The sequence below is a fragment of the Mauremys reevesii genome, linkage group 13 (assembly GCF_016161935.1).
Source record: "Mauremys reevesii isolate NIE-2019 linkage group 13, ASM1616193v1, whole genome shotgun sequence".
Lineage (NCBI taxonomy): Eukaryota > Metazoa > Chordata > Testudines > Geoemydidae > Mauremys > Mauremys reevesii.
This window is the reverse complement of record NC_052635.1, coordinates 27,721,427-27,745,250: the sequence shown is the minus strand read 5'-3', so window position 1 is coordinate 27,745,250 and position 23,824 is coordinate 27,721,427. Positions and strand designations below refer to the sequence as shown.

The 23,824-nt window shown below is 46.0% G+C and overlaps 1 long non-coding RNA gene across 2 annotated transcripts in view; it reads right to left on the bottom strand.

Moving 5' to 3' along the window:
• The window catches only part of LOC120381279, a 57,660-nt gene extending 35,464 nt beyond the window's left edge, over nt 1-22,196 (bottom strand). For both annotated transcript variants that reach the window (XR_005588003.1, XR_005588002.1), the window contains exons 1-2: nt 20,444-22,196; nt 12,341-12,514 (exon numbers count right to left, since the gene is read on the bottom strand). This is a non-coding gene — a long non-coding RNA (uncharacterized LOC120381279). The remainder of the gene's footprint in view (nt 1-12,340; nt 12,515-20,443) is intronic.
• Nucleotides 22,197-23,824: the final 1,628 nt, after the last annotated feature.

Below are 23,824 nucleotides of genomic sequence, written 5' to 3'. Positions count from 1 at the left end.
GACGACATATGCACAATCCTAGTGCACAGGAACTGTGTGTGTGAATGGAGCATGCTCAGTGCAGATGAAATCTTCAGAGAATAATGCTGCTAACCTCTAAGGAGCATGTGCTAAGTGCTATTTTTGGAGGCTTGTACTTTGGACAAATTTAGGCAAATTTTCACAGTAACAACAAGAGGCACATTTCTGACTGCAGGACAACCTCCCATCCCCCCGCCAAATTTTTAGTCCCCACTCCAGGGAATGGAGGCACTAAAGCTTTTAAATAAAACTGTTGTAAGAATTTAACATGCACACGGTATATTTTTCCAACCTGATTCTAAAAAACAACTGAGCAAGGTTTTTCTGAAAGTTGTTTTTTTAAATTTAATCAGCCTGATGCAGACCCCTAGCATGGAAAATTTCAGCCTGGAGGGTTAATGTTTGGCAAACTTGGAGGTAACAATTAGGGACAGAGACCTCTCAATACATACCTGAGTCAGCCAAGGTGTCCTCCTGAGGGAAATTAGATACTCTTGAATTTTCTAAAACTAATAAAGCAGGAGGAAAACCCATTCAAGCCTCTTTATATGCATCAGAAAAACAGCAAAAATGGACCCTGTGATGGGTTCCCCCTGGGATGCCACTTGGAACTGGGGTACCACTAAGGGTAGGTCCATACTTACCCGCCGGGTCGATGGGTGGCGTTCGACTTCTCGGAGTTCGAACTATCGCGTCTAATCTAGACGCGATAGTTCGAACTCCGGACGCGCTCCCGTCGACTCCGGAACTCCACCACCGCGAACGGCGGTGGCGGAGTCGACAGGGGAGCCGCGGACTTCGATCCCGCGGCGTCAGGACGGGTAAGTCAGTTGAACTAAGGTAGTTCGACTTCAGCTACGCTATTCACGTAGCTGAAGTCGCGTACCTTAGTTCGACCACCCCCCCCAGTGTAGACCAGGCCTAAGTCTGCCTGACCCACCAGCCTGGGCTCCCTTTCACACTGTGGTGCTGTGACAAGTTGCCAAGCTTGCTCTTTCACCAGCATACACACAGATACGGACACACCCAGATGCAGCTTCACACAGATGCTGAGATCAGCTCTGCATGGAAAGGCTCAGCTAAGTAATTGCCCAGTACTCAAGTGCACACCCCCCTCTAGAGGGTAAACCCAAAATTGTACCATCTTGCACTGCACAGGGAGCTGTACAGCATAAGCTGATAAAATTCGTCCCCTCCCTCAATGCAGAGAGAGATATGCAAAAGCTTTCTGTCCCACGTTATAATTTCCACACACCTGTTTCCAACAAAACAAAAACAAGATTATTAACTACAAAAGGGTAGATTTTATGTGATTATAAATTATAGCCAACAGATCAAAGCAGATTACCTTAGTAAATAAACAATACCGCAAACTGAGTTTGACACACTAGCTAGATAGGATATGAATTAGCAATTTCTCACCCTGAGTGATAAAGATGCTGGCAGATTCTTAAGGCACAAGTTGCCTTGACTTTCCCAGGTTTTCATACACAGGATAAAAATCTCTCTAGCCTGGGGCCATTACTTCCCATAGTTCAGTCCTTGCCCCTCGGTGTGTTGTTGTAGGGAGAGTGAGGTCCCATCATGATGTCGTTTTCCCCCTTTTATATCTTCTTCCCACTTGCTGGAAAGCTGTTTTGCTGTGACCTGGGTCAGACAGTTCCATTGTGTAGTGCTATCTCTGAGAGGTTTCTATTGTACACAGTTCCTAGGGTAATTATTGTGCTTATGTGCATTTCCTCAATAAGCCATTAACATTGTTTGGCCTTTTTACTGTTGTGCCTGAAAGGCTGCTTGTGGGTGTTTTCAATCTCACAACATGTTTCAGTAACGTATACATACCCAAACTTCATAACTTCACATACAATCCAATCAGATATTAATGTCTAGCAGATCAAGACTTTTAGAATGATACCTCACAAGGTATATTTTGTACAAAACATATCCTAATTGCATGACAGTGATGAATATTGGGGTACCAGGCTGTCACGGACCCATCCCTGTTTCATTTTCCACTGCAGATCACCTTTCACTACTGAGCCATTTTCCATACCTAATTCTACCTTCACCTCGCTGGCTCCCAGCACATCCCTACTCCCTCTGCAGCCTACCTCTTTTCTCTACCTGTTTCTCCTTAAGCAAAATCAATGTCAGCAGAAAATGGATGCTAGTTCAGATGGACACATGGGGCTTTGCAGGAAAAAAAAAAAAAAAAAAAAAAAGATTGCTCCGTGGCCGCTACATAAATTGCGAGCAGCATTCAGAGGCCAGACCCAGGCTTCAAAGATCCAAAGGAGCATTCTCCCAGCACACGGCTGCCAAAAGTATCCTATGGGGACTCCCTGGCAAGCCCCAGTACAGGGGATGGTAGGAGACATGTCGAAAAGGAGTCATTTCATATGATGCTATGGATAGACTGGGCTGCTCTAGACAGCCCAGCATGCAATCTGCAGCCATCAGGACATGATCATAAATAACTTATACAGGGGGCTATTCTGGTCCCCCTAGAAACCCGAGGATGCTAAGGTGGCTTAACCATTTCTGTCCCAACCATCCCTTCCTGTGCTGCAGCTTCTGTAGTTATTCCTAATCACAGCTTAATTAGTCTCTTCAAAGGCAGCCCTATCAAAAAGATAATGGAAGGAAGGAATCGGGTCACTTGCTAGAATCACCTGAGTAGAGCTCACTAAATCAATTCCCCGCCATCGCAGGGAGCTCAAGCCCTGGTACACCTCGGTCCTTCCTGTTTTCTACCTGTGGCACATAACGGTTTTGTCTTGGATCTAATTCTGGTTGTTGCACTTGTGGCTGTGATCCACAGGAAGCCGTATGATCTTATGGTCCTTTCTGGCCTTAAACGCTATGACTCTAGATCCAGTCATCCAAGGACACTTGCAAGAGATTTGTACCTACATTAGCTGATTCATTGGCCCCATTTGGAAGTTGTACCCATTTTCTATGGCAGACCTGTCATTACACACATGCAGTTGGATGGTCTTAAGGACTGTAAGAAGAAATGGTTTGAGAAATATAAATAAATCTTTCAATCACCATAAGATTAGTTACTCTTAGGAAACTAAAAATACTGGCATATGCCCAACTACTTACATGACAGCTTGTAACTGAATGACAAGCCCACTAACCAAGGGCCTGATTCAAAGCCCATTGATCCCCAACCTTTAAGGCAGTCATCACCTGATGATCTCCAAAGCTAGCCCTGTGTGGGTCATGCTCCCATTCTTAGAGGGGCCAAAAATGGGAGGAAGGGTTTTAGCTTTACAAAGTCTTATGTGGCCTGGAACTCCCAAAAGGAGTTGCAGGCAATCACAAAGGTGCTTCACTCTCCCTGTTCCTCGGGTTGGGAAAGTGAGACAGAGGTGCAGTGACTCACCTAAAATCCAAAGGTACAGCCTTCAGGAAAAGAACTCTGAGCGCAAGACGGGAAGTCCCCAGACTAGTCCCATTAGACAACACAGAATGGCTCTGTCCCAGGACACTTGTCAAAAGTTATCCTCACTGAGCTGGTACAAGTGAACTCTGACCATTACTCTACCCAGAGTTCCCATGACAACTATAGGGCTCCTGTCTGTGTGTATGGGACACCAGCCTAACTATTTGTATATGAAAGCCCCAACATCCATGCCACAGCTTGGGTGTGTTTGGCCAACACCAGGTTTAAATGGGCCAGAGTAATTAGGGTGGGGGGGACTTCAATCTGAAAGGCGCCATAAACAAAATTGGACAAAATGGCTTAGATCTGCTCAGACAGGTGCTTTGCAGGAGAAGCTGGCACACTGACAGACTCTAGACATTGCTATTAGCTCCTCTTTTTCACAAACATTAGATCCACCCAATTTGCAGAGAGTTTTATTAATATATCAAAATTTGGGAGGGGGGGGTTTAAACCCGCTGACTGAGCCTCTCCACCAGGCTGTTTCTTCCCTTTGCATTTAACAAGACGAACAAGGTGGTTAACAAGAACTTTCACAAGCTAAGCTTTTTCTATGGTTTTATTTTTTTATTTTATTTTTATGACCTTCGGAAGCCAACTCATCTGCTCTGATGGGCTCCTTGCTGATACGTCTCACTTTATTAGTGAGTTTGGCCTTGAGCGTCTCAGCTCTTTGATCAATACTGCGGGGGTCAGTGATATTTTCTCACTTTTAGTGTCTGGCTGCCTTTAACTTTGTCACCTGATGAACAGCGCTACCCCTGGAACGCTTATCTCGTATCGATTTTCTCTGGGCTCCTACTGCGTTTCCAGCTGTCCCACCATTTCCTCCCCTGTCACTGGATGTCCATTTAATGTTAACTTATCCCCTTTCTCCCAGGTTCCTCGTTCTTACAGGGATTTTCCCCCACTCACACACAATAGCAGATTGTCAGAAAAACAATTTCCTTTTTTCGCCTGACTCATTGTTATCCTTCAGCTGTTTATTCTTTGTCATCTGGACTCCTGCTTTCTCCCCTACCCCACTCCCTCATGCTTGAAATGGGGGACTGCTAGGCTGGAACCTTTGTTAGAAATTCATCCAGCCATTCCCCCACATAACCCTAACCCTCAGTTCTCCGTGCTGGGGTGCAAAGCCTTCTGCCACCATAGAACCCTACTCTGGAGGACTCCATTCTTCACATTCTTCCCTTAGATCTCTCTGCCACACATTCAGACTTCCCCCCACCATCCGCATGCTCCAGCAGCCCCTTTAGACTCTACAGTAATGGCTCACAATGCCGCAGTTAGCGTAAGAGTCACTGTTCAGGACCCGTCCCTCAAAATATGGCAGTGTTTACAAAGGCCACGGCTTTTACTCTCAGCACCCACACGAACACTGCCTCATTGACACCGGAAGTAAACAGGGGGTGCTGAACTCTTCTGCCTTGTTAGGCTACGGCCTCGCCATAATACCATGAACTACCCACTTACAGCAGAGTCCGAAAGTCACCCAACTGCTGGTGCCTGCTCACTCCTAAAGAGCGAATGCAAAAGGGCTGGGGTTTATGTAACACTATCAGTGAAGAACTATCTCTGCGGGGGACAGGAGATTATCATGGACAGGATTTGCCCTGTTATAGGCTCTATTGTGAGAAAAACAGCATGATTCAGATGTTCCTGGGTCCCTCATTACCTAGAATTAATATGCTAAGATTTGCTATTAATTTGGGTGTAATGGTAACAGCTGGGTCAGGCCAAGTAGTGGCTATAGAACCCACCACCCCCAGTTGGACTCCAGCCCAGGTTTGTAGCCAGCACAAGCTGTTAGGTGTAAGCTCTTTGGGGCAAGGAATGCCTCTTGCCATACATTACACCATTGCCATGTAAGTGTGAAATGTAAATGATTGGAATCCCTCCTGGGGGAACCTGCGTCAAATGGACTGATAGTTTCAATCTTGGTGACCCTGGAAATATCCTGTCTCAAGCAAACACCTTTGTTAGCAGTCTCGGCAGAGAGGCTAAACACCAAATGGGCCTGCAGACCGAACTGCCATCTCATCCCTAGAGATTGTGCCTTTTTATGATGATGATGAATTATTATTATTTGTATTGTGGTAGCGCCTAGGAGACCCACGCATGGACCAGCACCGCACTGTGCCAGGTGCTATACAAACCCAGAACAAAAGATGTCCCTGCTGCCAAAGAGTTTACAATTCAGTATAAGACAAGAGACAACAGTTGGGGGTGTAGAAGGAAGCAATGAGACAGAACCGGTCAGCATGGCAGACAGTGGTCTCCGCACACCAGCGGCCTAACCCTTGTTACATTTTTTGTAGGCATCGCAGCAAGGAGAGTTTTGAAGGAGGAGGATGAAGCAGCTTTGTGGATGTTTATGGGAGGGGAGAAAGCACAAAGGTGCTTGTTTGAAAATTTCATAATGGAGGCAGGCATCAAGGGCCCGTCGGAGGTGGGAGTCAATCTTTTGGTATTGAATGAGAGAAGGTAGAATGGGGATAGGCCACAAAGGCCTTGAAAGTGAAGACAAGCAGCTTATATTTAATGTGATAGAGAAGGGGGAGCCAGTGGAGGGATGCAAAGAGAGGGACAAGGTGGTCAGAGTGATGGAATAGGATGATGATCTTTGCAGCAGCGTTCTGAACAGATCTGAGCAGGACAAGGTTGCATTTGTCAAGGCCAGAGAGAAAGATGTTGCAATAATTGAGACTTGAGAGGATGAGAGTTGACTCTCTTGGTCAGGGTTCACTCTGAGCCACATTGCCGGTGGGGCATGGGAGAAGCTAGCACTGCCATTGCTAGTGTTGTACCACAAAATGACTTGATTCACCAGTACTGTCACTTACACTAGCACTAAAACCACACACTTTAAAAAAAAAAATCCACTAATGTCATCTGACACATTGATCTGTCTAGTACTGGCAGAGGTTGCCAGTTGCACATACTGAATAGGATTAAACACCATCTACCTAATTAATCAAAGATGAACAGTGGGGGAATCACCTTCCTAGCCAAGAGGGGAATTCTTACATTCACCTTTCTCCTGCGACACTGGGCTGAGGAACACATCATTGGGCAAAATAAAGTGCACTTCATGTTCCATGAAAAATGTTGAACCTCCCGGCGAATTGTTCCCAAGCTCCTCTCTCTACTTTAAAGTAATCTAAGCTTAATCCAGCTATGAAAGATCTACTGGGAAGCTCTCAAAGCACAGATCTTACCACAAGACTTTCCAAGCCCCAATCTGTTTAAATCACACTGTATATTGTCCTGAGATAGTTGGAGCATGGCAGAACTTTTCCCTATCATGCTACATTACCTATCACGCTACATCATCAATTTTAAATAGTTGGTTCTAAAACTAATAAGGTGCTGGCCCCTGGAGAATCAAATCAATATTTCTCATGAAATATATCTGACTGAGAAATATTCCAGGGCACAAATGTCACCACCCACAAATGCTCCTGCTTCCCAGAATTTTGGGATCTTTAATTGCAGACTCTCCTCCCACCATTTGGTAACTGCAGAAAGAGTCTCACACATCCTTCACGTAGAAGAGTTTTGTTATTAGGAAAAACAACCCCCACATTAAATGCACCTCTATCCATGCGAGTTCCTATTTGCATGCGCACAGGTTAAGGGACTCCTGAAGCCTGTAAAAAAAACTTGATCCAAAGCAGTGGTGGACAACCTGCGGCCCGTCAGGGTAATCCGCTGGCAGGCCGTGAGACAGTGTTTACATTGACCGTTTGCAGGCCCAGCAGCTGCTAGTGGCCGCGGTTCATCGTTCCCAGCAATGGGAGCTGCGGGAAGTGGTGCTGGCTGCAGGGACGTGCTGGCCGCTGCTTCCCACAGCTCCCATTGGCTGGAAGCGACTAACCGCAGCCTGGGAGCTGCGGGCGGCTGGGCCTGTGGACGGTCAATGTAAACACTGTCTCGTGGCTCACCAGCAGATTATCCTGACGGGCCACGTGCAACCTGTGGGCCGCAGGTGGCCCATCACTGCCTACAGGATGGATTACCTATCTAGCATGCTAGTGGTAGTAGCAAGCATTACAATCACTAGCAAACATTTCCTGGATCAGTCCCTGTATTTGGGCAGAGACTTGATACACAGCACTGTAGGAAAATCCCGTTGAACTGACAAAGCACAGCCTATTTCTTTTAACAGGCCTGTTCCTTTAGGTAAGGCAGGCCTTAGATACTGCTTTGAAATACCATGTGTCTTGGGGCACAGAGAAGATCAGTTACTTTAGGTCAACTTTATTGCATTTCACTGATTGGTGCCCTGAGAGTTTACTCCTATATGAGAGTACCCATTTTCACTAACCTTATCCTGTTTCGGCATATAGCAATTGGTTTATGCTATTGAAAACTAGTTCAACAGATAGTCGTTTAATGGAGGAGGGTATGTGGAGCCCTTTCTTGTGACTGGGACCAGATCATCTCATCTCCTAAGGGAAAACCTGAAGGAGAGCTTCAGGAGATGAACTCTGCAGGTCATCAAGCTGAGTCTTCGCCAGGCAAGCTGGAGGAATGGGGCAGAGACGGGACAATTAGGGGATAGTGTTTTCCACTGCAGAATGAGCAAGAGGTTCTGACGCAAAACGGCAGATTCCACACAAGACCTGTGGGAGGCGAGGGGTGAGATCTTTGCCAATGAGGGGCTTGCCTAAAAGCTTCAATTCCCCACTAGAGCTGGGGGAGAGGAATAAGATTCACAGAGCACCTGTCCCTGGAATAATGCCAGGGTCCCACAGAGCTGCCCAGGAGTAGCAGGGGATAGTGCTACAGAGGGGTTATCTCCCTTCCATGTAAAAAGAGGGATAGCTGCCTGGATCCCATGTGTACATCCCAGATGGGCCAATCAGGACTCTGTTTTTTTTTTTTTCATATTCCTGCCACTTCGGCCCTATGAGACCTTTGCCAAGTCATTTACAGCTCTCTGTGCCCTCTTTTAACCTTCTCTAAAGCGTTCCTAGAACCAGACCTCCCTGACAGAGATCCTCTGGGACTAGAAAAGCGCTAAGTGCTAACTCTCAAACAGGCCTGTGCAGAGAGTTCTCCGTTCACTATGGCACCGGGGTGAGGGGGCTGCCAGCTACGCCGGCTTGGAGAGGGAGATTTCCATCCCGTGGAGCACATCCACAGGAAACACTTGGCGTTTCCTTTGAACGGCTTCACTGGGTTTAATGTTTCTTGGTCGGGGCAGCACGCCTGTTGCAGAGCCTGCACCTTGCAGCCCTGTATCTTTGGCATGGCATTACGCTCTCTGATTTAATGTAGATGTGCCCTTTTATTCCCCGAACAAGTTTATTCCTTTGTCAGGGGCAGCCCCCTATCAAAGGGCTTTGGTGAGATGGGTGTGCAGAGAATTTATTGCTCCAACAGGTTTATTTGTACACCAGCTATTCATTTATGCAGACTCCCCTTTATTTGTACATAAATGGGCTAAGGCAGGGCTCTTGTCTCTACAGAGGTGCGCAAAGTGAACCTTCAATGCCCCCTAGTGGTCGGCTGGTGCACCTGGAGTCCCGAACATTAATCATAGCAGCAGGAGTGTAAAATTCAATTTTACCTCTCCATTCATTCTGAGATGAGTTGAAGGCCGGCCTTGTACATATGAACCACACTTTACTTCATCAGAGCCTTGGTAACAAATGGAGTGTCTTCTTCGGGGAGTTTAACCATCAGAAAACACTGCGCCAGTTAATTCCACTTGTGCCTAGGGTCAGAGGAGGAGCTCTTGGCATCAGCAAATGCCTCAGCCCTCAACTGCGCAGTAAACTATGTTTTAGAGATTGTTCCTCAATATGAAATGATCAGACCATTTATCTACTAAAGAAGCCTGTCTCTTTGTTCAGCCTCCCAATATTTTTTCTGCTGACCTGATCTGGACAATAAACCAGAGTCGTCTTAAGATATTCAATTTGTTCAATTTGTTACTTGAGTGCCTCCGAGCCTGGCTGTCTCTGCTGTCAGCATCCCAGACTCTCTGTAGTTTTCACTTTTGCTCAGAGTTCCTGGGTTTAACTCCCCAAGTCTAAGGGGATCGGAGCCAGCACAAAAAGTGGTGAGAGCCAGTGATTCCAGGGAAGCGGCTTAGCACCCAGTAATACTGGATCACACAAAGGGAGGCAAATTATCTATCTTAGGTACTTCTATGGCCCCATCACCATAGTATAGGGTGACCAGATGTCCCACTTTTATAGGGACAGTCCCAATATTTGAGTCTTTGTCTTATATAGGTGCTTATTACCCCCGCCCCCCAACCTGTCCTGATTTTTCACACTTGCTATCCGGTCACCCTACCATAGTATCACAATGTCCCTAATGAAATAGAGAGGTGCTGTTAACCCCCTATTCAAAACAGGAACTGAGTACAGAGAGGCTCAGTGACTTGCCCAAGTTCACACAGTCTGTGGTGATGGTGGAAGGCCTTGAACCTAGGTCCACCAAGTCCCTGGTGTGCTAGCCCCTGGACCACCCTTCCTCTCATAGACAAAGGGCTGAGCTTCACGAACAAGCTGGCCCTTTAACAAAAACTCCTACAGCCGTTACTGCTAATCCAGACACCCTGGCCACTTTCATTAGTTCTGTTTGCCATAGGATAGCAGTATTCCTCCTTTAGGAACGTAGGGAATGCATCATGATAAAGATGTACACCAGGGGATAATAAACATTAAGGTTTTATAGCAGCTGGTTAATAATGAGTTTCTCAGCACCTCCTGTCTCGGCCCCTTCACAGGACAAATTTGGACCAATCCAGCCAAACTAATGCAGAATCAATGACTGAGAAATTCCCATAGCCTAGAATCTCATTTCCTTCAAAATAGCTGGAGGGCTGTTGCGCCATGTGTGGGTGTGAAGAATGTTGCTGTGGAGAGCTGAAGCCGGAAGGGCCGTAGCCAGTAGGGCTGTAGCCCTGTGGAGAGGGTGGCTGTAGAGAGTTGGTTATGTGGGGCTGCAGCGAGAACCTGCAGAGCTGCAGCCTGCGGGCCTTGATCAGAAGAGGCGATTAGATGCCCGGCTAGGACCCTGATTTTCTGTAGATAATCAGCAGAGCAATTCAACAGGTCATACATGGATCTGCTCGTATTGCTTCACTGTAATAGTACAACGGCTTGCAATCTCAGCAATCTGAATGCCTTATACAATGCCTTCAATCACGAGAACTAGAGCTGGCTCATGAAAGCTTTTCATTCAAAATGGGTAGGTCTTAAGCAGGAAGTTTTTATTTTGTGCCTAATTAAAATGGTCTTTGTTCTCCCTGTTTCTATCACTTTTTTTCTAGTGGGGGAAAAAGGTGGGGGAGGAGGAAGGGGTAGAAACAGGTGAGCAGTAGAGAATCCTGTCTCTCATTGTAACGCCTTCCATACTTTTCCAATTGAAAAAAAAAGTCTTTGCACCCATTTTTCTGTCACTTGAACAAAGTGAGGGTGGAGGGGCGCAAGAGGGTGTTTTTTTTCTTCTTTCCCTCCCTTTCTATAATGGGAAAAAGTGGGGAGTAAACCCAAATTCAACCTCTCCACACAAAAAATTTAAAAAATGAAACAAACAACAAAAAAGTTTTAAAAACAAACAAGAAGTGCAACTCAAAGCAAAACCATTCATTCAGCTTTTTCTGTCAAAATCAAAACATTTCATCCAATGACGCGTTCCCACAAAATTTAATTTTCAGCAAAACCCCATTTTCAGCAGGAAAAATCTTCACATGAACAATTTCAAGCAGCTCTAACTAGAACCACTGTTAATTTGGGCCAACTTGTCAAAAAACCTCTGCTCTTCCATAAGGCATCTTATCCACAGATCTCAAAGTACTTTACAAACATTAAAGTCCCCCAGTCCCTTAGGAGATAAATATTGCACCCATTTTTACAGCTGGGTAACATAAGGTACAGAAGGGAAATGAATGGCCCACTAAGTAACAGATCCAGGGTGAGAACTCAGAATTCTTAACTGGGTCCCAGCCTCTACGATAAAACTCTTGGGAGGTGGAAGAAGGACCCCATGTCATCAAAGCTTCCACATGGCTGTGTATTTATGAAACGGCAAGAAGCAAGGCATGCTCCATAGGAATCAATACTGCACAGCTCTCTCAGGCTGTAGCACTGCCTGCCAGTTCAGGACCAGCCTTGGGGATGGCTGACCAGTGGGGCATCCATAGTTGTTTTTATGGACGCTGTCCTGGAGTTCTCTATGTAACTATCTCCAGTTGCAGTATTTGCCTGGGAATGGCCAAATTTTGTCCTGTCCAGGACACTGTGACTCACAATGCACCTGAGGCAGGGATTCTAGTGCAGCTTGAAACACCTGCCTTGGCAGGAATTATTGCTCACTTTAGGTACAAGGTCTCCTGGAAGAATTCCAAGCCCTAATGGAAACTTCACTCAAATGACCAAGAACGGAGTAGTAGTCTTCCATATATTTCAGTCTACTGGCCTTCCTCCTGGCCTGTACAATACATCTTTCCTCTGTCTAGCACTCTTCATGCAAACTGTAACCTCTGTTAAATAGAGTTAAGAGCAAACTGTGGGAGCGGGACAGGTACTAAGCGGTACAGGTAACAGACTCTCAGAGGGAGAATGTCTGCGGAGGAAAAACAGGGAGCAGGAGCTACAGAGAAGGGTCTCACTAACCGTAGTATTACCAGCACCAATTTTGACCACTTGGGGTCTTTCCCAGCAGTCTGGGTAACCTGTTGAAACACAAGCATTATAATATAACCTTCTACAGCTGGCCTTCAGAATTCAAGTGTGCATGGACAACCATCCCCAGACTTATTACAGAAGCACTGGGAATACTGACATTAAGGCAGTTGGGAAACAGCCTCGACTCAAAACTGAGAACAGAATCTGGGTACAAACCTACCTTTATCCCAACTCTTTACTCTTCAGTGTAAGAACAGATGAAGACTCCACCAAATGAAGACTCACTGCACAGGGTCAGCAGCATTTTCCAAGCAGGGGGGCTTCAAAGCACCAATTGTCTTGACAAGCCATGACGCAGACCCCACCCAAGAGGCCTTCTCCAAGGGCCTGTCAACTGAAAAGCACAACTAAGGTCAGTGACAGCGCCATAGCTGCTCCCTACTGCCTCCATGGTAATCTGTGTGGCGTGTAAAATGCAAATAGCCCCATGTTATAAACTAGATCTAACCCAGGGCAGCCAATGAGAACTGTAAGTACAATTAATAGCAAATAGACCTACCCAGAAAGTAGTGAGAGTCCTGTTGCTGGAAACCACACTTGTCTATAAGAACTAATCAACCCCCTGATTCTCCAGAGTGTGTGTTGGCAGGATACCTCTAGGATGGGAATCTGAATCCAACCCAAGTCAGAAGACCCTGAAAACTGTCCTGGGGCTATCTAGTGGCCTCGATTGACTTTCTAGCATATACGTCCCCATACTGCTCAGACTAGCTGTGCCAACTGCAAAGGTAGATTTTGTGAAAAGGCCAAGGACACCATGCTCTGTAAATAATGGACCGGATTCATCATTGCTCTACAGCCCTTTTGACAACCAAGTCATAAAACAAGTGGGACCGGGGAGGTAGGAAGGGAGAGTGGGAGAAAATCTTACTGATTAGGCTGAGAAAAACAAGGGAGTGAATCACATGGCGTCAACAGTATCTTAGCACTAGAAATGAACTAAAAATGTGGTGTCAGCATCTCTGCCATGTGTAACCCAGAGCTATTTGTGCTTTATGGAAAGGCTAGGTAGGAGTAGGACAGAGCCAGGAGGTGGAAAAGCTATAAGGGGTGGGGTAAGGCCAGCACTGCTAACTTTCAATATTTTAGGAATCTGACAATATTTGTGTTTCTCAAAGGTCCAGCTCCTGGGATCCTGTGATTATGGGGAAATAAGCTTCTAGCCTTCATGGGTATGGAGAAAAGCTTTGAAAATATGACATGGTTGTACCCTAAAGGCTCAAAAATCAGAAGGCAAAGAACCCAAATATTATTATTTTAAGCCAATCTCATGATTTTGTGGGGCCTGATTCACCACTTCTGAAAACTCAGGGTTGGCAATATTGGTAAATACCCCAGAGAATACCCCGGCTGCAGAGAGCTCATGTGCCAGATGCCAAGCCAGCTCTGAGTTCTTCATCAGGCATGGAGAGCTTGCAGTTAACAGCTACATCATTTGTATTTAAACATTACAGAACCCAGCGATGGGAAGAGGTGGTTACTCTCTTTGTGCAGTAACTGCAATTCTTTGAGATGTGTCTTTCTATGGGTGCCCCATGTCAGATGCACATGTGCCACTCAAGCTCTTGATCAGAGATTTTCAGTTAGCAGTGCCCATTCAGCCCACACATGTGCCCTATGCGTCCTTGTGCCATATACCAATGCTATATTGGATGCGCGAGTGAACCGTCCTCAGTTCCTTCTCCACCCAAACATCCCTGAAGGAACAGTCCGAAGCAGAGGGTAAAGAGGGCAGATAGTGGAGTACCCATAGGGACACACATCTCAAAGAACTACAGTTACTGCACAAAGTGAGTAACCTCTTCTTCTTCTTCTTCTTCTTCTTCAAGTGGCGTCCCTATGGCTGTATTCCCAGATGGAGGAGGGAGCTTTGGAACAGAGTCCAGAATTGAAGATAGTACTGCAGAACCAAGTGCCTCATCAGATCTGACAGCATGGATCAGGGCATAATGTTTTGAAAAATGTATGTATTGAAACCCATGTAGTGGCCCTACATATTTCAGATACTGGTACGTTCTTCAGTAATGCCGTAGATGTTGCCTATGATCTGGATTAATGTGCTATTACCCTTTCGGGGGACGGACCCACATCTGCAGCATCATAACAAATGATAATACATCCAGATATCCATCTTGAAAGTCTCTGAGCAGAGATCAGGGACCCCATGGATATATCCTCAAAGGAAATGAAGAGCCTAGGTGACTTCCTAACTTGCTTGTTAGAAGGCCAATGCCCTTCTAACATCCAGAGTATGTAAAGAGGACTCCTGTAGAGAACTGTGTGGCTTTGGGGGAAAACACTGGTAGGTGAATGGACTGATTAAAGTGGAACTCTGATAGAACATAAGATAAGACTTTAGGGTGTGGATGTAAAGAGATCTTGTCCTTAAAGAACACCATAAAAGGGTCATCTGCCACCAAGGCTCCAATCTCCACAACCCTATGGGCCAATGTGATAGCTACTGAAAAGGCTGTCTTCATAGATAAATGAAATAGAGAACAGGTTGGCATTCATTCAAATGGAGGTCTCATAAGGTAACTGGGTACAAGGCTGAGGCCTCAGGTCGAGGTAGGGTTTTTAATCTGTGGATAGAGATTCCCCAACCCTTAATAAGCATAGACAATACTGGATGAGCAAATATGAAGAATCCTTCTACCAAAGGATGAAAGGCTGGTACTGCAGCCAAATGGACCTAAATTGAACTAACTGATAACCCTGGATTTCTTTATATCCAGCAGACAATCCAGGATGACTGAAAGTGGTACTGAATCAGGCAGGAGGCAGTGAGAATACCACCAGTGAATCTCTTCCAATTCTGCAGGTAAGTAGTGCGGGTTCATCTCTCTACTATTAACACCTGCTGTACTTCTATAGCACAGTAGGATTCTAACGCCATGAACCATCTCTTCATCCCAGAGAACTGCTAGGTTGGGATGAAGCACCTGACTCGCATCCTGTGACAGGAGATGAGGAATGGTTGGGAGTTTGAACAATGGTTGGACACATAGATGAAGCAGGTAAAGGTACCAAGCTTGTCTCGGCCAGGTCAGCATTGTAAGGATAAGTCTGGCTCTGTCCAGTCTGATTTTGTTTGTCACCCTTACTATAAGCAATGTTGGAGGAAATGCATAGAACAGACCCTCTTCCAAGACAGAAGAAAGGCACCTCCCAGGGAATGATGGCCCAGACCCCTTAGAGCAGACCCAGATCCCTTGGGTCTACGCTTGACTTCCTTGCTGGTAGAAGGTACCAAGGCCCTATCAGAGCCATGTTTCTCCTTCATGTTCTGGAACTTTGCAGACCTGCTGGTACCAGAGGAGGAGTCCTTCAACTCAACAGCACTGAGTCGAGAGGTCACGGCTCCAGAAACTGTAGATCTCGGAGGGGACTTGGACTTTTTCAAAGCTGGCTCCTTAAGGTGAGAGTCCACATTCCTCTTTTTGGAACCCTTCCCTGAAGTCTCCAGAGTCTTCCCTTTCTTAGGGGAAGCCAGTGCCAAGGTAGGAGGGGCACTGGATCTATCTGGAGACAGACATATAAGCGGGGGACATGCCTCCTCACCTGACTCAGAAGCTGGCCGAAGGGACTGTTCCATCATTAGCAGTCTGTATTTAATCTGTTTCTCCTTGCCCTAGAGATGAGGGCCAGGCAGAAGTTGCACTTCTGGGTGATGTGGGATTCCCCCAAGCAACAGGCACACTTAGAGTGGCCGTCACTCACAGGTATAGCCTCTCAGCAGAAGATGCAATGTTTGAAACCTGGCAAGCATGCATGCCCTGACAGGAAAAAAATAAGTCTCCACAAGGGGAAAGAAGAGGACAACAGTCATCCCACTACTTATCTGACTAACTATAAGTATTAACTATAAAAACAATCATAACGACTACAGAAATATTAGAAAAGCTGAGGCACACTCAAGATGGACACTCTAGGGCTCTGTCTCAGGACGAGGCAGTTGAGAAGGAACTGAGGACGGTTTGCCTGCGCACTCTTATATAGCTTCAGGATCCAGCACGAGGCTGCATAGGGTGCATACATGGACCAATCAGGCACTGCTAACTGAAAATCTCTGATCAAGGGCTCAAGAGGCACATGCACACCTGAAGTGGAGCACCCATAGGGACAAAACTCAAAGAACCACCTGCTGTGAGCTTCAGCCAGTCACAGTCAGTTCTCTCCCCTTCAGCCCAAACTGGAGGCTGATCTTTGGCCTTGTCAGTCATGCCCTAGGTAAGCTGTGCAGCCGTGTGGCCATGCAGCAGGCTATTTAGGGCCGCACAGATCCCCTGGCCCAGCCAAACCCCTCCAGAGCTGCCGGGGGGAGAAGGCCCTCCCCCAGCCCGGCCCCACCAGAGCTGCCATGACAGGGACAGGTGCCCCTCCCCCAGTGCGGCCCAGCCCCGCAGGAGCTGCCGGGGAGAGGTGCCCCTCCCCCCCAGCCCAGGTGTTGCTGCGGGGAGAGAGAGCTGCGGAGAGTCCTCTCTCCCCATTGTAGCCATAGGGCAGCCTGCACCCCAGAGCCTGCACCCTGCAGCCAGCGCCCTCACCCCCACATCACCTCCATATTGGTGCACATAACAAAATTCCTTCCGCACATGGGTGGGAAAAATTAGAGGGAACACTAGTCACGCCCACCTTCTTATATAACAGCCATAGTTGCTCTATATCTCACCTCACAGCATCCCAGGTGTTAGGTGTGGGAGCAGAGATGGGGGACTGGGGCTGGGGAAATTTGGCCCAACTGGATCGGTGATTCTGCTACACATAGGGGCCGGTGAAGTGGCCCCCAGCTGTTCCTCCTCCTGAACTGCCCCCAAATCGTCCCCTTTGTATAAGTGGTCCCTGCAGCTTGGAGCCAAGCTGTAGGTGCGGAGTGCTATGCAAAGCTGGCACTAGCACTGCATACACTGAACCTGTTCTGGGGAATCTCCGGCAGCTTCACTCTACAGAGCTGGCAACCCGGCCTTTCCACCAGCGCTAAGTTCTTTAAGAACTTAAGAGCAAAAAGGCCTATGGACACCACCCCCAAGGGCAGCTGAAGCTAAGCACACCCCAAGTATGCCTATAGAGGTGCTAGAATGAGCTTTTTGTAGAGCCGGAAAGGGAGATCTACAGGACTGGGGATGCTGTTCTTACCCTACATGTAGCTGGAAATTAACAGCTCTGCCAGGACTTACACTCAAGCAGAACAGGACACTTTCCCCTCCCAGCCCCCTCACATCTAACCAGAAGTCTCTCTAAAACCAGAGGACTTTGCAGCCACTCTGATCAACCCCCCTTTCTGGCACCTGATCATAGAAAGTCCCTTTCCCATTAGCAATCTTCCTGCCATGCAAAGGGTTAAGTGATCAATAGCTGCAATTTCCAAGAAACTGAAACAATTTCTAGTAAGACAAGTTCATCCTCTGCCTGCTCTCTGGCTCTGCACACATGTAATTTAGCTCTGAAATACGTCCCTGGGTTCTCCTCCCCGACCAGCACCTTCCCAGGGGAGCAATGAAGAGCCCCTCTTGGTGTTCAGACCAATTGGATGGTTATCAGTGGCTATCAGCAACACCACTTTATACTGTCTGAGCTGGTATTTACATTTCAGGCCTGTTAGTGCGATCAATGCTTTGCAGAAACACTAACCCTAATCTATGGCAAGTTCATGACGTCAGAGATCTGTTGTCTCTGGCTCAGGGTTTGGCTCCCTGGCTAACAGTCAGTCCTTAAAATGCCAAAGAGCTTCTAGGCTGTGTGAGATGGAGATGCTGACACCACATTTCTAATTCCTTTCTTTTAGCACTAAGCAACTTCTTGGCACAGTTTTACTCATTTTCTTTTTATCCTTGAAGATAAGAGTTTCATCAGCGGCTCTATGCACACCTCCTACACCCCTACTTATTTGCATTACACCAACATCTAGAGACCTCAACTTATATCCCAGCCCTTTGGCACGAGATCTGCAAACACACAGTGCAAAGATCCCTGCCCCAGTAAGCTTGCTAACTAAATAACCAAGACAAAGGGTGAGGGAGAGGAGGGACTACCCCCATTTTACAGATGCGGGGAGGGGACTGAGGCACAGAGACTAAGTCACACTTGCCAAGCTCACATATAGTCTGCAGCAGAGGTGGCAATTAAGCTTAGATCTCCTCAGCTCCAGGCCAATGCCCTAACCCCAACTATCCTTCCTCCATCCAGCAGGTTCCAGATAAGTAGGGCTCCTAGCCACTTAACTCTCTGGGTGATTTAAAAACTCCTGATAGCCTGTTACATCCTATGGAAGGGAAGGAGAGCAATATCTGATTCTTAAGCATTATCCATCCCAGCTGGTTCTGTGAAGCTTGCTCCATTCCAGTTGGTGAAATCAACCTGTTGGCCACCAGGCATGCAGGAAAAGTCTCACACTACCTGAAAGAGCTGAGAAAATCTGAGAGACCTTTGCAACTCCTTGTTTTACATTTGACCTCATTAAAGATCTACTTGTATTTGTTTTAATAACTTTTCACCTCCAGGTACCCAGTCAAGTCAGTAGGGATTGAAAAACATTGGCATTTGCTGGCTGTTAGATGACCTAACCCACATGGAAATGAGTTCAGTGGGGCTCAGTGCAGCTCCCAGTGGTCAAGGATCCACAGCTCCAAAACAACCACAGCTGGTAGTAATTGACCCCTTTGCTGGCAGTCCAGGGGAAGAGGCTACGCAGCAAATGGTGCATGGAGACTGAACTCCCCATTCAGCCCCCACAGGTACCCTCTCTAGGTTGGGATTGAGGGCTGCTGATAAGGAGTAACGGGAGTTTGTGCTGCCATTAAACTTGCTGAGGGTATAAATTAGCTTTTCAGAGCCGTTAGCCTGGTTCCTCACACAAGCCCTGAATTTTCAAATGCAGGAAGAATGGCCTGGGAGAAAGGTTCTTGTGGGTAGGAGGGTTCAGAGCTCAACTGAAGAACAATAGTGAAAGGACTTTAGTGTCAAGTTTAGTGCTTAGTCATGCATCCTTCAGTTAATGTACTGTACTGGAAGCCTCTATTGTGCTAACACACTAAACTCCTCTGTATGAAATAGATTGAAGAGAGGGCAGTACGGCAGGGAAATAGGAACTTGAGGCTGTGTAGGATTGGACATGCATGTGTACAAATAAGTATAAGTGGTCTTTTGCCCTCATACAGGTTATTGACTTTTTTTTAGGGAAGTGTCCTACAAAAGTTTGTACTGTAGGGCAGGGCACCTTACTGCTAAAGAGACAAGGGTTGTGCACTGGAAAAATGGGTTTACAAAAATTACCCTATGTTTGGGGGTGCTCGCCTGCACAGTTCTGCATCCAATACACTGAACACTTGAAAATCCAGTCACTATGGAAACATGTACAGGGTAGTACATGGTAGTACTTGGCTGTACATGTACACTACCACCATTCATAGCAGTAGCCAGTAATGCCTTTTCTCTACAAGATTGCACCCCTTCTGTTCATACATAGACCTAGCCATAGCAACTCACGCTGTCATCTCTAGGCTGGACTAATACAAAACATTTTCTATCTAGCTTTGACAGTGGAGATTATATACAAACTGCAGCAGCCTGCCTACCTAGCAACAAAGGGAAAAGTGCATGTCGCATCAACGCTTTGCCTTCTAGATTACCTGCCCATCCAATTTTGGACCTGATTCTGTGTCCTAGGGCTGACCGACTCTGTGGTTTACCACAGCAGATGCAACTGGGTGGAGCTGCTGTTGCTGAGTCCAGGCTGATCCACACCTCGGTTAAGGTTTGCAACCACTGAGATTCTCAGGAGAAAGACACTGGATACTACAGGGCTTTGCCGAGGATAGCTATAGATAAGGGGAGTCCTGTGGGGATCAGCTGGATTGCCTCAAATAGGACTCAAAAGCAATTAGCATTCTGGGTATTTAATAAGTTAAACAAGCCAACAACTATAAATGAGCAGTACTAAAAAGTTTCATTCCTCCAGTAGCATATTCTTCCCTACACAGCCTATGACAGCTGCCATTTTAATGACCTGGTAGTTGGGAGAGTCCACCTAGATAACAACTTGTGTTTTATGGGCTTTTCCCATCCTGTCTGATGCCAAAGATATTACCTAGCTATCTGGGCCATCTTTTCCACTTGTTTCCCACTCCTTAGTGCTACCTGCACCCATGAAATTGTAGTTTCCCCTCCCTCTATTTATCACTCAACTGTTTTGAACCTATCTATTTTTCTAAAGTTCAACAAATGGGAGAAGGAAGAAGTAGAGATTAAAAAATTGGCCAAATACCTTTTCAATAAGAAACTGGCTCTGGAAGTTGTGATCTGCTACCACCTACTGTTGGCTTTCTCAAACTGCAGTCAGCATTCATCTCTCTGAAAAGGGACTGTACAAGCCAAAGGTGTGGCTGTTTCTCTGACTTCCATGTCAAATGTGCTCAGCTTGCAAGTGATTTTTTTTTCATAAGTGCCAGTTATAAACTCATCCTTAGATCTGAGAGTCAAGCTGGCTTCTGTCCTTCTCATGGATTGCTACCAAAATCAGCTCTCAGTAAAACCAATACAACCTAAACTCATCCAATTAAGCTCCTAATGATACCTGTCCTAACCTGGCTACTGCCTTTACTGGGTTTGTTCAAGAATGACTGTCTGGCCTGATAACTGGTACTTAGTAGTAACAATATTGAGAAGGAACAGCTGCAAGCTCACTTGCACAGCTGAGCTGGATCTGAAGAGTTGACAGCAGTAAAGTGGCATTTAAAAAAACTTGATTTTAGTCACTAAAGAAAGCAGCTCAGACATCAATACACAAAGGAGAACATCTGCAATGTAAGGAGATTAAAATTTTCCATTTTCAGAGCAGAACCACACTTTCAGATCAGAATGGATTTTTGTGGATGTGTGGGACAGGCGGCAAACCTGCTTCATTTTTAGAGTGGGGGAATTCCCCACAAGCCAGGCACTGTGCTGATTGATGACAAAACAGCCTCTAATAAATTAGATGAAGAGCCTGCTAATTAAAATACCAATAGTACACTGTAGTAATGTCCCCTCCCCCAAACAATATAATCATCAGCACTTCTTTAGTGCTAGATCTTCAAAATACTGTTTGGAAACATCTGATCCTCACTGAAAGGGGAATCATTGATCTCACTTAACAGAGTGGAATCAGAGAGCTTTGTTTCTAGTAAACAGGATCCTCCAAGCATAGCATTGAAATGATGGCAACTTCTACACCTTTGTAAGTGGCCAGAATGATACTGCTCTGCTAGCTGCTCTCTGCCAGCTGACTAATCGTAGACTGCCTCTGCTATTACAAAATGCCAGGTTTAAACAATGAGGACCTATGTAGCAAGAAGGTAGAACCATCAAGTCATGATCTGGTTTAGGGAGTCTAAGACACTTTCACAAGAAAGATGCAATCAGCTTGACAGCCTTTTTATGTCCAGGTGCAACAGGGTGTCTGCCACCTTCCTCCTCCACAATTGATCATTAGTTATTTGACTGGTGTGATGAAATTTATGCACCCTGGAGCTAATCTTGTTCCCCTCAGGTGCATCTCCTGATTCACTGCTTCCTTTCTGCTGACTCCTCCTATCTCTCCCATTCTCATCATTGAACTCAAGGCCTTAGCTTTCTCTCAGGGTTCAGAAATATTCCCCCTTTCAAAAAGGGTCAGGCTGGTGTTATTTTAAAATTCTTTATCTCCCACCTCAGCTTCCTGCAGGCCTGTCTCCCTTCAGGCAGAAGTGCTTGGAGGAAGTCTCCATGCTGCCAGTCCTTCCCTTCTTGGTCTTGCATCTCCAGTTGCTGGCACAGGATAAACATGTACTGTCTGCACTGACCCATTAGACAGAGGAGTAGAGAAGATCCTGGTGTTTCATTAGTCAGGGGGCATATAGAAATAACAGAGCAGAGTTCAGCTGCTTTGATTTTGGCAATGCACTAAAACACTTTTTTTGGTTTAAGAATACATGTAAACTAATCTGCCATGAACAGATTATGTAAAGTTCCCATAAGGATGGTGAATGTCGTGGCCAGGAACAAGGGCACAAAATGGAGTTAAGGTACAGCAGTGTATCCTGAAATTAAAGGAATATTCTAGTGGTTTTTTTTAAATAAAATAAGCCAATTAGAATCTGCAGGCAATCTGGTTAATATACTGGGCACTTGTGTAACAGGGCATGGCTACAGAACTAATGGAAACTGCATCACCTTAAATCCATCTGCCTGAGCTTTTCATTTTCGCGCATGCCTCTTCCTGGGACTGGCTGAAGAATGGGCCACAGCTGTGCCTGCTTCCCCATCAATTTGTCACAGCCACCGTTAATCTCCGGGAAGTGATTTGCATTTCAATTGCTATTGCTTTGACTGAATTTCTCCTCCAATTAGCTTCATATTATTTCTACCATTGGCAATCCTTTTTTATAGTAGGCTATCAATACAGTGAAGGTCTTATGCAGAAATACTAACAGCACCTTCTATTGCTTTAGGGTCATTTAACATCTAACTTCAGTGGGTAGTGAGGGAGCTATAACATCCTTTATTTTTACAGGAAACATCTCTTCAAATACAGCTTTGGTGATGCAGGAGCATAATACGCTTAATCACCCTCCCTTCAGCACCAATGATGTTTCTGCTAAGACTCTGTGTTGCACAGAGCCTGCTTCAAGCCAGCATTATCAGTCTCTGTAACCAAACTTATTTAAAACACAGTGCTATGAATCAAGCAGGCAAAGCAACTGAATTTCACAGACCTCTCAAGATCCCTGGCTCAAAACCTCCTGCAGCCTCCAATCCACAGGCCGACTTCCCCCCCCACCCCCCAGACCTCCGACCCCCCCCCCCCAGGCCTCTGCAGGGGAGCGAAAAACCTCCTCCCTCCCCCAAATAATTCCCTGGGAAGATTCTTCCCCGACCCCAGCAATGGCGAGCAGCTGAACCCTGCAAAAAACCCAGACTCTCCAAACCACATGAAACCAAGATACTACCATCAATTTAATTGACCTATTGTATTATGACCCAAGCATTCCTATTGACCTATCCTATCACCCTATCCCATCATCTCATCATCCCAATTAAGCTTAATCTTTTAATCTTAAAGTCACCTGCCGTTCTCCCCTGCTGTTTCCTTCATGCACTTGTCTCCGTGATGGTCCCTACCTTCGCTTCTTCCATAAATTTCTTTCCTGACTGACTGACAGTTTATATCTTGTTGTCCCCACATTCACATCAGCTTAGAGCTGGAAATTTTTCTCCTAATCTGGTATTTCTCTCCCCTATATATCATTTAAAAAGTGTAATCATATCTCTCTCTCTCTTCTTTTAGTTCTACAAAAAACAAAACAAACCTCCTTCCTCCTAAACATGCGAGAAGGCCAGGCCTTCCACATCCATCATTCTTGGCTTTCTTACTTGTGCCCGTTTGAATTCATCCTTCTTAAACATTTAAAGACCAACCAAAACTGCACACAATAAATGAGGTCTCAACTCCTTAATTTATATAACACACCTCCTAGCCTCCTTATCCCTACTAGAAATACTATACCCTAATGCAAGACCACCCTATTTTTTTTTTTCCACATCACACCATCATTTACCTACTCATAGTCATCCTCATCCATCACTCCTAGGTCCTTCTCCTCCTCTCCCTCTTTCCAACTGGTGTGTC